The sequence below is a fragment of the Mustela nivalis genome (assembly GCF_964662115.1).
Source record: "Mustela nivalis genome assembly, chromosome: 3".
Lineage (NCBI taxonomy): Eukaryota > Metazoa > Chordata > Mammalia > Carnivora > Mustelidae > Mustela > Mustela nivalis.
This window is the reverse complement of record NC_139022.1, coordinates 82,032,353-82,047,163: the sequence shown is the minus strand read 5'-3', so window position 1 is coordinate 82,047,163 and position 14,811 is coordinate 82,032,353.

Here is a 14,811-nt window from a genome sequence, read left to right as displayed (position 1 = left end):
GACAGAGCAAGGGGCTGGCTTTTTAGCACTGTGCTTTTCTGCCCCTTAGCAGTCCTGCCAGCAGGTTGGACAACATCGCTGGGCGTGTCAGGACACTCAGCACTGCACCTCGAAGAGGGAGTGCACCACAGATCCTCAATGGAAGGATGGTAGATGGCTGAGTGACCGAATTCATCAATGAATGAAACACAACTGCACTGACTTTGATGCTGCTTTGTCAAAAGCTAATATTCCGGGGCGCCTGGGTGGCTCAGTGGGTTAAGCCGCTGCCTTCGGCTCAGGTCATGATCTCAGGGTCCTGGGATCGAGTCCTGCATCGGGCTCTCTGCTCAGCTGGGAGCCTGCTTCCCTCTCTCTCTCTCTGCCTGCCTCTCTGCCTACTTGTAATCTCTCTCTGTCAAATAAATAAATAAAATCTTTAAAAAAAAAAAAAAAAGCTAATATTCCCAGCATTACCTAAGACAAAATTCTTGCCCCCAAATATCAAACGTCACTCTTATAAAGCTTCTTGTCCTACCTACCAGCTCACAGAAAACACAGGAGATGAAGGAATGTATTACACAGTATCTTCAGAAAATAAGTACTTGAACCCAGAATTTGGGGGATTCAGAAGATGACTTGGGGTGACTCTTGAAAGAATCTACGACAAGGGGGAAATAGGCAGAGAGACTGTTCTAGATCAAAGGCTGCCAAACCATGACCTGCAAGTCAGTTGTCTATTTTTGTAAATAAAATTTTACTAGAACGCTGTCATGCTTATTAGCTTACGTATCGTGGGTGGCTGCTTTTGTGCTATGATGACATAGCTGAGTGAGTGCAACAGAAACAGTGTGTCCTGCAAACTACAGTATTTACTATCCTGCTCTTTCAGAAAAAGTTTGCTGACCTCTGTTCTTAATTAAGAGACTGGTGACTTTTCTCCTTCATCAATGACAGAGTAAATGGTACTGGCTAGCCATTCAGCCATACACCATTAGAACCCTGGATAAAACATTAAATAATTGTTTACAGACATGAAAAAATTGGCGGCACAGGGCTGGACTTTTTGAGAGAAAGGAAACAAACAAGGTAAGCCTACAGTCACCCAGGCTTTCGACTAGAGGCATCTGCATCTCCCAACCCAGGCAGGGGGACCCAAACAGAATACAGAGGTATCACAGAGCTGACAAGACAGGTAATTCGAGTTGGGGCAGCTGGAATTTCCATAGCAGAATATTTCTGAGGAAGAAATTAACCAGAGAAAGAGTTCCAGGCCGTGGGATTCCCTCTGAGTCTTTGGCTAAATACTAAGTTCTATATGTATGGGGGGAGATGTCACAAACTTGAAAGAAAGGCTACCATGTTACTGTAAACATAAGAGCTGTTTCGAGCTCATGCAGAGATGGGAGATGCTTGAGTTTTTGATCAACCAGTGTAGAAAGCCTTACTGAATCCTTCGGCTCAGGTCATGATCTCAGGGTCCTGGGATTGAGCCCCGCATCGGGCTCTCTGCTCAGCGGGGAGCCTGCTTCCTCCTCTCTCTCTGCCTGCCTCTCTGCCTACTTGTGATCTCTGTCAGATAAATAAATAAAATCTTTAAAAAAAAAATAAGGCAGGATGAAATCTTGTCATTTGCAACATGAATGGATTTAGAGGGCATCATGCTAAGTGAAAGCAGTCAGACAGAAAAAGGCAAATACCATATGATTTCACTTATACGTGGACCCCAAATAAAACAAAAACAAAAAAACAGGAACAGAGTAATAAATACAAAGAGCAAAATGGTGGTTGCCAGAAGGGAGGTGGTGGGGGGATGGGTGAAGCAGGTAATGGGGATTAAGAGGTACAAACTTCTGGTTATAAAATAAGTAAGTCACAGAGATGAAAAGTACAGCAGAGGGAACAGTGTCAATAATAATGTAGTAAGGTTGTATGGGGACAGATGGCGACTATCCTTACCATGGTGATCACTGAGTAATACGCAGAATTGTTAAAAACACATGCACACAGATACAGAGAGATGAAAAAGGCTGGCAGATATTCATAGTTGTTGGAGAAGATGGAGGATTATAGCTTTTCACTGTACTTTCAACTTTCCTGACTTTTCAACATTTCCCACCAACATTCCATAATAATAATAATAATAATAATGATGATGATGATGACAATAATTAGGGGGGAAAAAGCTCATGTTAAGGTGTTATGGCTCACTCTCAAATCCGCACATTCTTCTTAGAACAAGACACTTAAGAAGACATGATTTTCTTGGAGTTCTTCTAAGTGCTTGTGAACAGAATCCCAGCAACAAGGCACGTTGAGAAGTCCGGGTTGCCACTGCAGGCTTCTGGCTTCCGTGGCCACGTGGGTGCAGGGACGGGCTCCAAACATGCGTCAGGAGCACTGGGGCTGGGGCCACCCCGCCAATGCCCCCAGTAGGAGGGAGGTGAATGGTTAACTAGCTACCCCCATGCCCCCCACCACGGTTGAACCTTCTCTGAGCCTGCACAGGGCGCTTCCCAGCTGAGTTCTGTGGGCCAATCCCAAAGCCTCAGAGCCAAGGCCCAGGAAGCAACAAGGCCCAGGTGGCCCTATTTGTTAAATGGTGAAAACCAGGTAAAAAACAGGAGCACCTTATAGGAGGCTACACACATCTTACAAAAGGTTACATTTGTGCATGAAAATGCCTCCCTTCAGACCCCAGGCTCAGTGATACACTGAGACACTGCCCAGGGCTTTGGTAAGGGAGGTCCTGGAGATGAGGAGGGAAGGTAAGCAATCCGGAAGCCAGGAGCCTGTCCTCAGGAAAGCAGCAGACCTTTCACAAGTAGGGGGAGGAGCCAGTGAGGGGAGGTGAGCAGAGTATCAGGGGAAGAGAGAGAGAGAGAGAGAGAGAGAGGAAGTCTGCGCCTTCACAGGTGAGGGCAATGATGACCTGAAGGATGCAGGTGCGTGGTCCCCTCCCTGAAATTAAGCACTCTGTAGAAAGTTCACTGGATCAGTCTGCACTGTTGGTTTGAGGGTCAGGGCCAGAGTAATTTTCCTTGGGTGGGAGGCAGGGATGGAGGGGTATGGGGGGGTGCACAGCTTAGGGATTGCACAGGAGTGTGGAACCGAGGCACGGCGTGTTAACAATTTTTCAAGAAATCTGGTGCAATAGTGTGATGGCTGTGAAGGAAGGAAGGAAGGAAGGAAGGAAGGAAGGAAGGAAGGAGAGGGTCTGAGTGTCTGCAGACCTGAGTGGGGAGGCTAGGACAGGGAGACGGGAAAGTTAAGGCAGGGGATAAGATCATAACCCATGTGGAAAGAGGCTTAGCAAGAAGAGACTTTCCTGAGACGAAGGGGAAGCAAGGGAGTGGGGGGAATACCAGTAACACCCAGCTAGTTTCTCCACTATGCACGGTACTTGCACGGCTTTAAAACTGAGCCACTAAAGTTAATTACACTGTAGTGCTTATTTGAAAGTTACAAGACTAAATCTTGAAAGTTCCCATCAGGGAACAAAAATGTGTAACTATGTATGGTGATGGATACGAAGTACATTTATTGTGGCGATCCTTTTGCAAATGTTGAATCATTATGCTGTATGCCTGAAACTCATACAATGCTGTACGCCAATTATACCTCAATAAAAACAAAAGAACAGAAAACCTAAACCTCATATTATGTGTGGTTATAGATCCTGGTGTACTCCTAATCCCAGTTAATTCAGGAAGAAAGTCAGAAGGAAAAGGCGAGAATAGAGAGAGACATGGGGAGTCTAAGATGATGAATAAAATCAAGCCTCAAAGTGATTGAAAGACATAGAAAAAGTAGCAAAATAGAGAAAGATACAAAGGAAGATCCTGTGAAAACTCACCAGAGAGATGGATAGTTAGGTCACCCAGGCATGCAAACCCCTCCGTGGCAAAGCAGACTGGGAGTGTTCCTCTGGGTGAATTGCTGACTTTCATAGGATAATAACCTCCTTTAGGGTCTATTCAGTTTCTTGCTGTTGCTTCCTTGCGTGGCTAGGGAAAAGTCACAGGGCTTGTAGCCATTAGAGCCAACACGTGTCCTTTGGTCCTGTTCACCTGCTTTAACAACACTTCTTTTTTTTTTTTTTTTTTAACAACACTTCTATCTTGATTGGGATCCCTTCTCATTGGGAAGAGACTAGTCTAGCAGGTAGATCAAAGTTTATTTTATAAACATTAATTGACCACCTTTGTGCAGCACCATCACAGTACCCATACTTATGTAAATCTGAATAAGAGAGGCTCTATCCCTGGGGCAAATGGTTCTGGAGGGAGGCTGTGAGTGTGCTGTGGTAGCGAGCCAGCTCTCTGGGGGTGCAGCTGACAGGGTCAAAGGCAGATGACACAGCCATGGAGATTTGGTTTGGGGGCTCAGAGGTGGTCATGACCTGGAGGGATGCTTCAGAGGAGGCATCGGACTGGGCTTCTCCTGTCCGAAGATGGTGCTGACTTAAAGCTAAAATGGCCAGCCAAGGGCCCTTGTGGTTCCTGTCACCACGTAAGGTTAGGAAATCCCTGTGGTGGCTGCTGTAAGTAATACCTAGTGATGTTGCTCTCTTGGGGCTGTCATAGGACTTCCTTCCAGAAATAAACAAATAAGAGAAATAATATTGCCCTCTAGGGCACCTACCAAAAAATCCATTCAACACATATTGAACAGAACAGAGATAAAAGCACATTTACAGTGGGAGGCAGACTGCTTCTCAGGAACGTCAGAAAACACAGCATGTCTCCCCAGGAATGGGTGCCTTTTACATGGTGGTCCCGTTTTTGGAATGACCTTCCTTGCACCCTCTAGCTACCAAAATGCTACCTCCTTCGGAGGCTCTGTTGAAATGCTCCCTCCTCATGTGTCTTTCTTCCCTTATTTTCCAAGTCAATATCAATCACTGCTTTCTCTACGTTCTAGATGTAGATTACTACTTTGTTGTAGTTTATATTTTATTCTATCTTAGAGTTTTTGGTGACACTACTACAATATACATTCCTTAACCAGGTGAAAACCAGGTCAGGGGGCGCCTGGCTGGCTCAGTGGCTCAGCGTCCAACTGTTGGTTTTGGCTCAGGTCGTGATCTCAGGCTCCTGTGATCAAGCTTGGAGTGGGGCTCTGCACACAGCACGAGTCTGCTTGAGATTCTCTCTCTTTCCCTCTCCTTCCCCTTCTGCCCCTCCCCTTGCTCACATGCTCTTTCTCTCAAATGTATTAAAAAATAAAATCTTTAAAAATAAAACAGGTCTTATTCCATACTCTATGCATATCATGGGTGGCCAATAAATGCTATTAAATGAAAGTCTCAGTGAATGAATGAATGCTTATGCATCGAGAAGTCTGGAAGCCAATACCAGTATAGCACATTACTAAAAAGAAGGCACTTTTTCTAGCACAAAAAAATCACAATCACACAAATGACTCATAGATTTCAATCAATCATCCACAAATGTTCCTTTCCCCAAGAGAAGTCTGTCCCTGGTTGGGACCTCCAGATACAGCCTGGAGTGGGAGATACTTATCCATGCAATACGTGAGGGAAGTACTTTCAGGAGAAAAGGAGAGAGGAGGGCAAGGTTGTGGGAATGCTAAGCAAGGATGTGTCCTCAGCTGGAGACCAACGTCAGCCTGACTGGCCTTATGTCCCCATGTCAGCTTGGCTTTTGGGGATTGGCTGGGGGTCCTCTTGGTGTTGGGCTTAATCCTCTGGGATAGAAGGCTCCCCCTGGCGAAGGGCAAGTCTCTGGACTGGGATCAGCTGTAAGCCATTAGCAGCGACATTCACAGTAGCTCCGGGGTGTCAAAGTAAGAATTCAGAAGAGGGTGAGAAATGGGACATGTTGCCATAGCTCCCTTTGGGAAAAACAATCTGCCACCTCAGCTTTGGCTGATTAAGAGCTTCATGAGCTCCAAGAGGAGAGGTGGGAGTCCATTAAGAGTCGCTCTGGGATTTCCCAACTTAGAGATTTCTGAATGTGCTGGATATTACTCACTTCTTTTTAATTTGGAAGATAAGCATCATGATTTGGAGAGAATAAGCTTTAATACAGAAGAGAAGAGTCTGCTGTGGCCCTTTCCTTGGCAACAAAACCATAAGCAGCAGCAACAGCAAACAGAAGCATCTGGAAAAAGTCTCCACAAGGATCTGCAATTAGCCACGGTGGTTTTTAAGGAAGAAGCTACTGAAAGTCAGCTTTCCTAAAATATAATCAATGTCCTCTACTTGCTCATAGTTTCTACTTGTAAATTTCGCTTACATGTGATCAATACAGCAGCTCTTCAACCCTCCTTGCCATCTTTCTAGACCACGGCGCTTCTATTTCAGGCAACGGCCTCCATCTCCCAGTTTCTGAGAACCGGATTGCACACAGGTCCTAAGTCCCTTCCGGGTGGGATGAACAACTTGTCCCAGTTGGCTCAGGACTTTTCCTGTGTGCGCACTGAAAGTCTTGCCTCCTGGGAATCCCCTCGGTCCGGAGCAAACCAGCATGGTTGGGCACCCTTCCCCGTGTCTGGGAGAGGCTGCCCTTAGAGCAGATGCCCTCCGCAGGAGGAGGAGGGCTGGGTCAGCTGGTGTCCAGCAAAGCTACTATCTTTCGGGAGTGTGGGGTAGCTTCTCTGAGGAGAACCTATGAGTTAGACCAGCAATGATCAACCTCTCTAGTTAAAACTATAACTCAATGAATTACTCATTAAAAGGGTAGGGATCAACATATTATAAATACATGTGTGGCAGTTTGACATAGTAGAAAGAGCGGTGAAGTTGGAGTGAAAATACCAGGCTTCTGCCGCTAATGGCAATGAAACCTCAGAGCCAAAGAATTAATCTTTCTAGCCTTGGTTTCTCCAAGTGTAAAGTGAAGGAACTACACCACAGCTTGCTTCCTCTTTTACCTTTTGTGTTTGAACTTTGTTCTAAAGGGTAGAGTGACTCCTACTCCTTGAGACATGGTTTGCTGTCATCCTGATTACTAGTTTTCCCCTCAGCTCTCTGTTCCCTCTCCCCCTTCCCTTCCCCTTCCTATTCCCTCCACTCCTAATTCCCCTTTCCCTGCTTTCTCCATTCCCAGCACTAATCTTTTTTTCTCCCAAGAGGCGACCATATCAATGTGAACAATATTTTTCATTCAATAGGGCGTAGTTTTGTTCTGTATAAAGGTGTTTTGAAAAGATTTTATTTATTTGAGATAGAGCACAAGCAGGGAGGATGGGGCAGAGGAAGAGGGAGAAGCAGGTGCTCCTCTTAGCAGGGAGGCCAACCTGGGGCTCAATCCCAGGACCCCGGGATCATGACCCGACCCAATGGCAAGGTGCTTAACCGACTGAGCCACCCAGGGGGCGCTTGTGTATGGATTTTTAATTTTCATACGTTACATTGTGCTATAGACTTCATTTTACTCCTTTTTTACTCTGCTCCATTTAAGAAATATCTTCAGGATGTTGGATATTGGTCTCCAAGGGTCCTTCCACCGCGACACTTTATTAACATTGTTTCATATTACAGAATGTTCTGTTTTCTGGCATTCCAGCTAACTGGAATCAAATTATTGATGGGTTCTCTAGAGCAACAGAGGGGAAAAGAAAGTATATTTAGTTGCCCCCCAAATTGTTCAACCTTGGCTTGCATGAAGGGGACCACATGAATTAATTCATAGAGCACATTCCTGGGGAATACATGAAGTGTGGGACGGCTGAAGCAGTTGTGAGCGTGCCTTTGGGCCTCTCACTCTGAATGGTGAGTCTTCCCAGTACCTTGCAAATCTGCAGCCCCAGGAGCTCTCACAGGGCGGGGTGTGAGGGGAGGAGGCTCGTCTCCCGCAGAAAGCTGGTGGACATATGGCAGCTGCTTAGGACCTCAACCGGAGATCAGCCTTGAAGAGAGCTCATAACTGCAAGCTCGGACTCATCTTCCCAGGGCTGCACAGGCCCCCAGCCAGCAACCCATCCTGAGCACTCCTGTGGTTCTTGGTGGCTTTGAGCAGAGCGGTGTCTCCCAGGCTAAGCCACTCTCTTGGTGGCATTGAGGCCAAAGGAGCCATGTGGTGCCTGGGAACAGGCTGCGGGTGGGGAGCAGCTGCGGGGAGCAGCCTCTCAAGTCACTGCCTGCCTCCGCGTGGGAGAACGAGCTCCATTTCAGGCAGCAGCAACTCACACTGGGTGGCCTCTGCCTTCCCTCCCACATCAGTGTGCTGAGAACGATCCAGAAGGCTGAGCAGCACGCAGCTCCCCCTCAGAGGAAGCAGACCTGGCTGTCGGGCCACCCCTCTCTCCCCGTTTCTGGCTCAACAAGGGCTTTGTCTCCATTCAGGCTTCTTAGGAAGCTCTGGCAAGACCCCTCGCAGCTCAGCTGCTGGGGTCTGTGAAGTCAGGGGGCGACAAGGTGTGCAGGGGTATTTCGTGTCTCTCCATATGACACCCTCCCTCCCCTAAACTTTACACATAGATGCATCTTGCCTCTAACCCAGACCTTAACTCCTTCTGCTCCTTGGAGGGGGCAGAACAAGCCACAAGAGCATTAAAAAACAAAAATGAACAAACATAAAACAGACTTTCAGAGATCACAAAGGCCCGCTGTCTCCAGCCTCTTTCTCCCCTTTTCAGCCGATCTGACATCAGTATGTCATTTCCTCTTGGTGTTTTTTAAGCTGCCCAGAGAAGGAGATAGACGCAGTCATAGAATTACATACGCACTCTACCTACGTGCCTCCCTCTGCCAGGGTAAGGCTTAAACTGACCCTAGGAATCTGAGAAGGTCCACCTTCAGGCCTAGTAGCAGCTAAGCCCACACACTCAGGCCATGGTTTTGGGGTCTCCGGATATGTAGAGTCTGGGGCTCCAACCTTGCTAGGGACCCAGTTCCTCAAGTACCCAAGGGGAAAGCTCAAAGAAATGCAGCAAGGGGCGCCTGGGTGGCTCAATGGATAAAGCCGCTGCCTTCGGCTCGGGTCATGATCTCGGGGTCCTGGGATCGAGTCCCGCATTGGGCTCTCTGCTCAGCGGGGGCCTGCTTCCTCCTCTCTCTCTGCCTGCCTCTCTGTCTACTGTGATCTCTCTCTGTCAAATAAATAAATAAAATCTTTAAAAAAAAAAAAAAAAGAAATGCAGCAAGCGTGATGGAAGAATCACACATCCGACAGCCACGCAGCCTACTAGGCTATGATCTCACTGGGTCCTCGTACCCTTCTGAAGGAGGTACTGCTGTTTGCTTCTTATATAAATGAGCAAACTGGGATGCCTGGGTGGCTCAGTGGGTTAAGCCTCTGCCTTTGGTTCAGGTCATGATCCCAGGGTCCTGGGATCGAGCCCCGAATTGGGCTCTCTACTCAGCAGGGAGCCTGCTTCCACCTCTCTCTCTCTGCCTGCCTCTCTGCCTACTGGTGATCTTTCTATCAAATAAATGAATAAAATCTTTTAAAAAATAAATAAATGAGCAAACTGACTTCAGAGGATCTACACAGCTGGCCCAGCGACACACCAGTGATTAGTGGAGCCAGGATCTGGTTACAGAGGAACCTCCAGAGTTCGTGCTCTCAACCACCGCCCATGTATGGGCGTCCACACAGACACACGATGATGTATACATGTGCCTTTGGTTTATACACTGGAATCATTTTAGTGATAATCACAGAATCACAGACTGTTGGACGTGGAAGTCAGCTTAGAGATAGCCTGATTTACACACACACACACACACACACACACACACACACACACATACACACACACAATGGAAAGGAAGGAAGGAAGGAAGGAAGGAGAGAGAGAGAGAAAGAAAGAAACAATCTGGGAACTTGTTTTAGAGAAACAGTTCTCAATTGAGTAGTATCAGAATCACCTGGTTTAAAACACAGATCTAGGGAACCACACCCCCTGAGTGCCTTCTTAAGTAGGCCTGGGGTGAGACCTCCAATATGCATTCCTGACAAGGTCCCAGATGATGCCGATGCCGATGGTCCTGTGCCCACACTGTGAGAACCACTGCATTGGACAGTTTGGACACCTAGGGGACCATAAGACCCACTGCAATTGTTACTTAAACATACTTAGCAGTGCTAATGAAGCCTTACATCCCCTGCTGTATCATTCTTATTTCAGTCACTTGTTCTTAAATACCTCTCTCTGACTCCCAGCAGCAGAACCAGAAATAGTCAGGATTTAAAAAAAAAAAAAAAAAATCCCCCACCCCACCCCACCCCACCCACCCAGGAATGCCATACTCCTTATGAACCTGAACCTGGGAATGTGGTATCATTCCTGTGTTTGTGTTATGTTATGGCACAGGTGACCTAAAAAATGGTGAGTGTAATTGAATCACATGGGGCCTTACAAGCCCACAACTTCCTCTGGTGGTATACACAAGTCCATAAATTCCTGAATTTAGAAAGGAGCTACAGCAGGCGGGAGGCAGGCCTCCCCCATTCAGCAGATCCTCAGGCCAGCAGCTGGGCCCTTGGGGGCCCCACCTTCCTGCCTGGTGAAAAACTCAGTGGCTGCCACCTAAAATTCCAGCCCCATCAAGGTAGCATTCAGTTCAGTCAGAAAAAGCAGTGTGAAAGTTGTCTGAGAAACCATCCTAGGAACGGTCTGCCCCAGCGACCCTCAGCCAACGCTGCCTGGCCGAGGAACACAGAGCGATCCCTCATCAGCAGGTGCGCGCCCTTCACGGAAGAGCAGTTTAAAAACAGTTGAGGAAAGCAGATCGTCTTCCCACACTGCTGGTCTGTCAGATAACATACTTGCCTGTTGCTGGGATTAATCATCCGTAAAACTGAGGTACCGTTCCTCATGTGGGTATTAGGAAGCACCCGCAACAGGATGGGATAAATGTACAGAATCCACAGGGCAACTGTCCCACCCTCCAAATATTCTTATTCTTCTTGTAACAAAGTAAAATACATGGGGATGGTTTTGATTTTCTGCACGACCACCATACAGCTATGATCCAACCACTGTGTCTTTTTATTGTAAAAGAGGAATAGAACTACCTGCTGTCCCAGCTGTAATTCGAGTAAATAAAACAGGTCAGCAGTAGAGAATTCTTCAAACTGAGATTCCTCCCAAATACTCACCTCCCACTGATTTGTAGACACCTGACATTTAAGTGCAGGTTCATCTATCAAGGGTGAGGTTCCAGGCATTGGATCTCTCTCTCTCTCTCTCTCTCTCTCACACACACACACACACACACACACACACGAGCTCCCACAAAGCAATTTCCTTCCCACCCACAATGTGTTCAATCAGATGTTTTGTTAACAAATGCGTGACCATGCTTAGTTTCACTTCCCACAATAGTTCTCTGATAACCTCTGAGAGCTGTTTTTGTGGTTTTAGCATCACTTTTCATTGATTTCTTCGAACTATAATCATTTCAAAATTATAATTTTTAACTGAGAATGTGGGCTGGTGGTTAAAAACAGGAAGTATGATGGGTAAGTCTGACAAACCATAAAAATGTGAAAGGAAGCCCAGGAAAATTTAGAACTTGATATCATTGACGACTGTGACAGCATTGCCCTGTGAGTCCCCTGGAGAACTTGCCTGTGAAGAAGGATGAGGTTATTAATGAAACATAACTGAATGAGTATCCAAATGCAGTTGGTCTAAAATCTTGAAACACACTTGGACGTCCACGTGGACAAAAGCTCAAGAAGGATCGTAGACTAGACAGTGAAAAAGTCAGTATCTCTCTGTGGCAGATTGTATTTCCAGAGGATGGCAATATTATTTCCCATCCCATAGGCTCTTCTGCACTGTGACCTCAACCCTCTTCCCATAGAGAAGAGCCTAATTCGGTTTGTTTTGTGTCTGTGTTGGCTTAGTAGCCTGCTTGAGCAATGGGATGAAATAGGAATGACATTCTGGGGCTTCCAAAGTTAGGTCACAAGATCCTTGCACCTTCCACCTGAGACACATGGAATGCTCACTCTTAGAACACTCCCTCTTGAAAGCCAGGCAGCAAGATGGGAGAAATCACACGGAAAGAGTGTCTGTGAAGACACTCTTTTGTATAAAGTATGTATGTAGGTTACATTCTGAGAAGAAAATACTTGCATCTTCTTCAATCGTATGTGGATTTTAAATTTTAATAGATATTACCAAATTGCTCTCCTCCCCCCTCAAAATGCTGTACCAAGTGATGTACTCACTAGTCAATTTAAAGATTTCATTTATTTATTTGTTTGAGAGAGAAAGAGCACAAGCAGGGGGAGGGGCAGAGGAAGAGGAAGAGAGAGAGTCTCAAGCAGACTCCACCAGTGGGGAGCCTGGCTCAGGGCTCAATCTCATGACCCTCAGATCATGACCTGATTTGAAATTAAGAGTTGAGCGCTTAACCTACTGAGCCACCCAGGCACACCTCACCAGTCAGTTTAAAGAGGTCTCTTTTCTGACACTCTTGCCACAACAGTGCATTACCAAATTTTAAAAATTGTTTACCCTGGATTCCTATTCAGATTAAGGATATTATTATTGTGGCAAAAAATGAGCTTAATCCTTGATCTCTGTTTACTATCTTGAAATATCATGTTTCAGAAATTCCCAGCTGTAATTGCCCCCAAGCAGTCATTTTTGCGAGAATATTAAAAATAAACTGTATGGATTTGGGAAGGATGACATGAGCCACTAGGCAAAAAGAGAGTTAAAGACTAATAAAGATTAATGTGATTTCAAATCCATAAAATGTGTAAGCTTGTTGTAAGGGGGGAAAAAAACTCTGAAAGTATCTATACAAAGTGTTAAGAAGCAAAGTCCATTGTAATTAGAGACCTCAATCAAACCAGCAAATAAAACATTGCCTGGAATTTCCCGCAAGGTCAGTGTCAAGACTGCTTTGGAAGGAGGTGGCTCTGTTCCCTAGATGTGGCTGGGAAAAGTTTAGGTTGAAAGAGTCAGCCTCATGGAAAAGAGAGAGCTCTTATCAAAAGATACATAACAGGGTCATGAATCTGGGTTAATTTCTCAAATAACGGATCTGCTAAATGACCTGTTCAGCAACCTTGTTGCTTATTCAAAGCACTTAGTTTTAGTTGACTAGTTTTCATTTGTCATTGGACCTATATCTTTTTTTTTTCCCCCAGTGGCTGCATTTATTTTTTTTTATAATTAAATTTATTTATTTTCAGCATAACAGTATTCATTATTTTTACACCACACCCACCTGGTACCCCAACCTCCCACCCCCCCACCACTTCATTCCCCTCAGATTGTTTTTCAGAGTCATAGTCTCTCATGGTTCACCTCCACTTCATTGGACCTATATCTTAAAGAAAGTCATTTTGTCTCTGATTCATTTAGCCCCATGTCTGCTGCAAGTGGAGACAGAGGGAGGGGCAGAGCACATGGAGCCCAGAGGGGACAGCTTCGGTTTATAATGTTGTCTGTGAGGACATGCCCAGGTGGTCACATAACAATGGACACAGAAATCTGCAATAGGATGGGGGTCCTGAAATGTCTCCAGCAGCCATTGCCTTCATTGAGAACACCACCCCCAAATAAACTGCCTCTGCATTTTCTTAAACGGAAGTCGTTGAGAGAGAGAGCGCGCACAAGCAGGGGGAGCAGTAGGCTGAGGGAGAGGGAGAAGCAGGCTCCCCGCTGAGCAGAGAGCCCGATGTGGGGCTCGATCCCAGGACCCTGAGATCATGACCTGAGTGGAAGACAGAGGCTTAACCTACTGAGCCACCCAGGCTCCCCATCAAGGATATTCCTTAAGTTGTCCTCCAACTACCCCCTCAAGGACCTACAGCCATTTGCCCTTACTTCTTGGGAATTGATATACCTTGACTCTGAACAGACACTCATTTCTAGGGACCCAAAATGCCACTGTGGTCCAAAAGTGGTGAGGGGGGCTTTTGATGGTCAGGTGATACATGGAGTTTTGTCTTGTTTAAAAGAAAAAGGTGCCAATAGGGTCTATAAGTCTACATGAGTCTAATCCACGTTTATTTCACTAGTTCTTGAACACAAAATATGTGGCAACTGGCAAACCCCCAATTGACACTCTAACCTATGGAGTGAGGAAGTGTCAAGTAGAAGTTCTTCCTTATTATGAAAGAAATACAAAAGTAATGCCACTTTCTTGGGGGAATGGCAGAAATGAATGTCACCATCTAAGACAAAGGTGCAGGAGCAGAGGTGATGATACCTCTCACATTCCTGTTGAACTCACCTATTTGGCCTGTAAAGAAGGCAGATGAATCTTGAAGAATGATTGTGTATAAATTTAATCCAGTGGTGACTCAATTGTAGCTGGTGTTCTAGGTGGAGATCTTAGCCGGAGCAAATCATCGTAGCTGCCGACACGAGGTATGCAGTGATCATTCTGGCAGAGGATGTTTTTTTCCTACATCAATTTGTAAGAACCAATTCTTTCTCTACTCTCTGCAAAATTTTTATCAGTGTGAATGAACTGACTCGAATGGTTTATAGTCTCTGTGATCAGGTAAGTCTCCTCTTTCAATTTTTAAATTTAATTTTGTTATAGTGACATCATGTACAAGAAAAACATCCAGTTTCCCCTTGCAGTTGTTGCTCAAGAATATTTAGCATTGAAACTCAGAAAGTATTTGTTGACTAAGTCAACTTTGTGAACCCTTTATCTTTATGGTGAGTAATTGACTCATTCATTTTATATAAAATTTGACCCTTTCTACTGTAGGATATTTCTTCAATGAATAAAAATAATAATAATTCATAGAGCAATCAACAGTACAACATTTGCTTTTGGACTGAAGCATTTCTGATCAAGAATTAACTAAGCGGGGTGCCTGGGTGGCTCAGTTAAGCCTCTGCCTTTGGCTCGGGTCATAATCTCAGGGTCCTGGGATT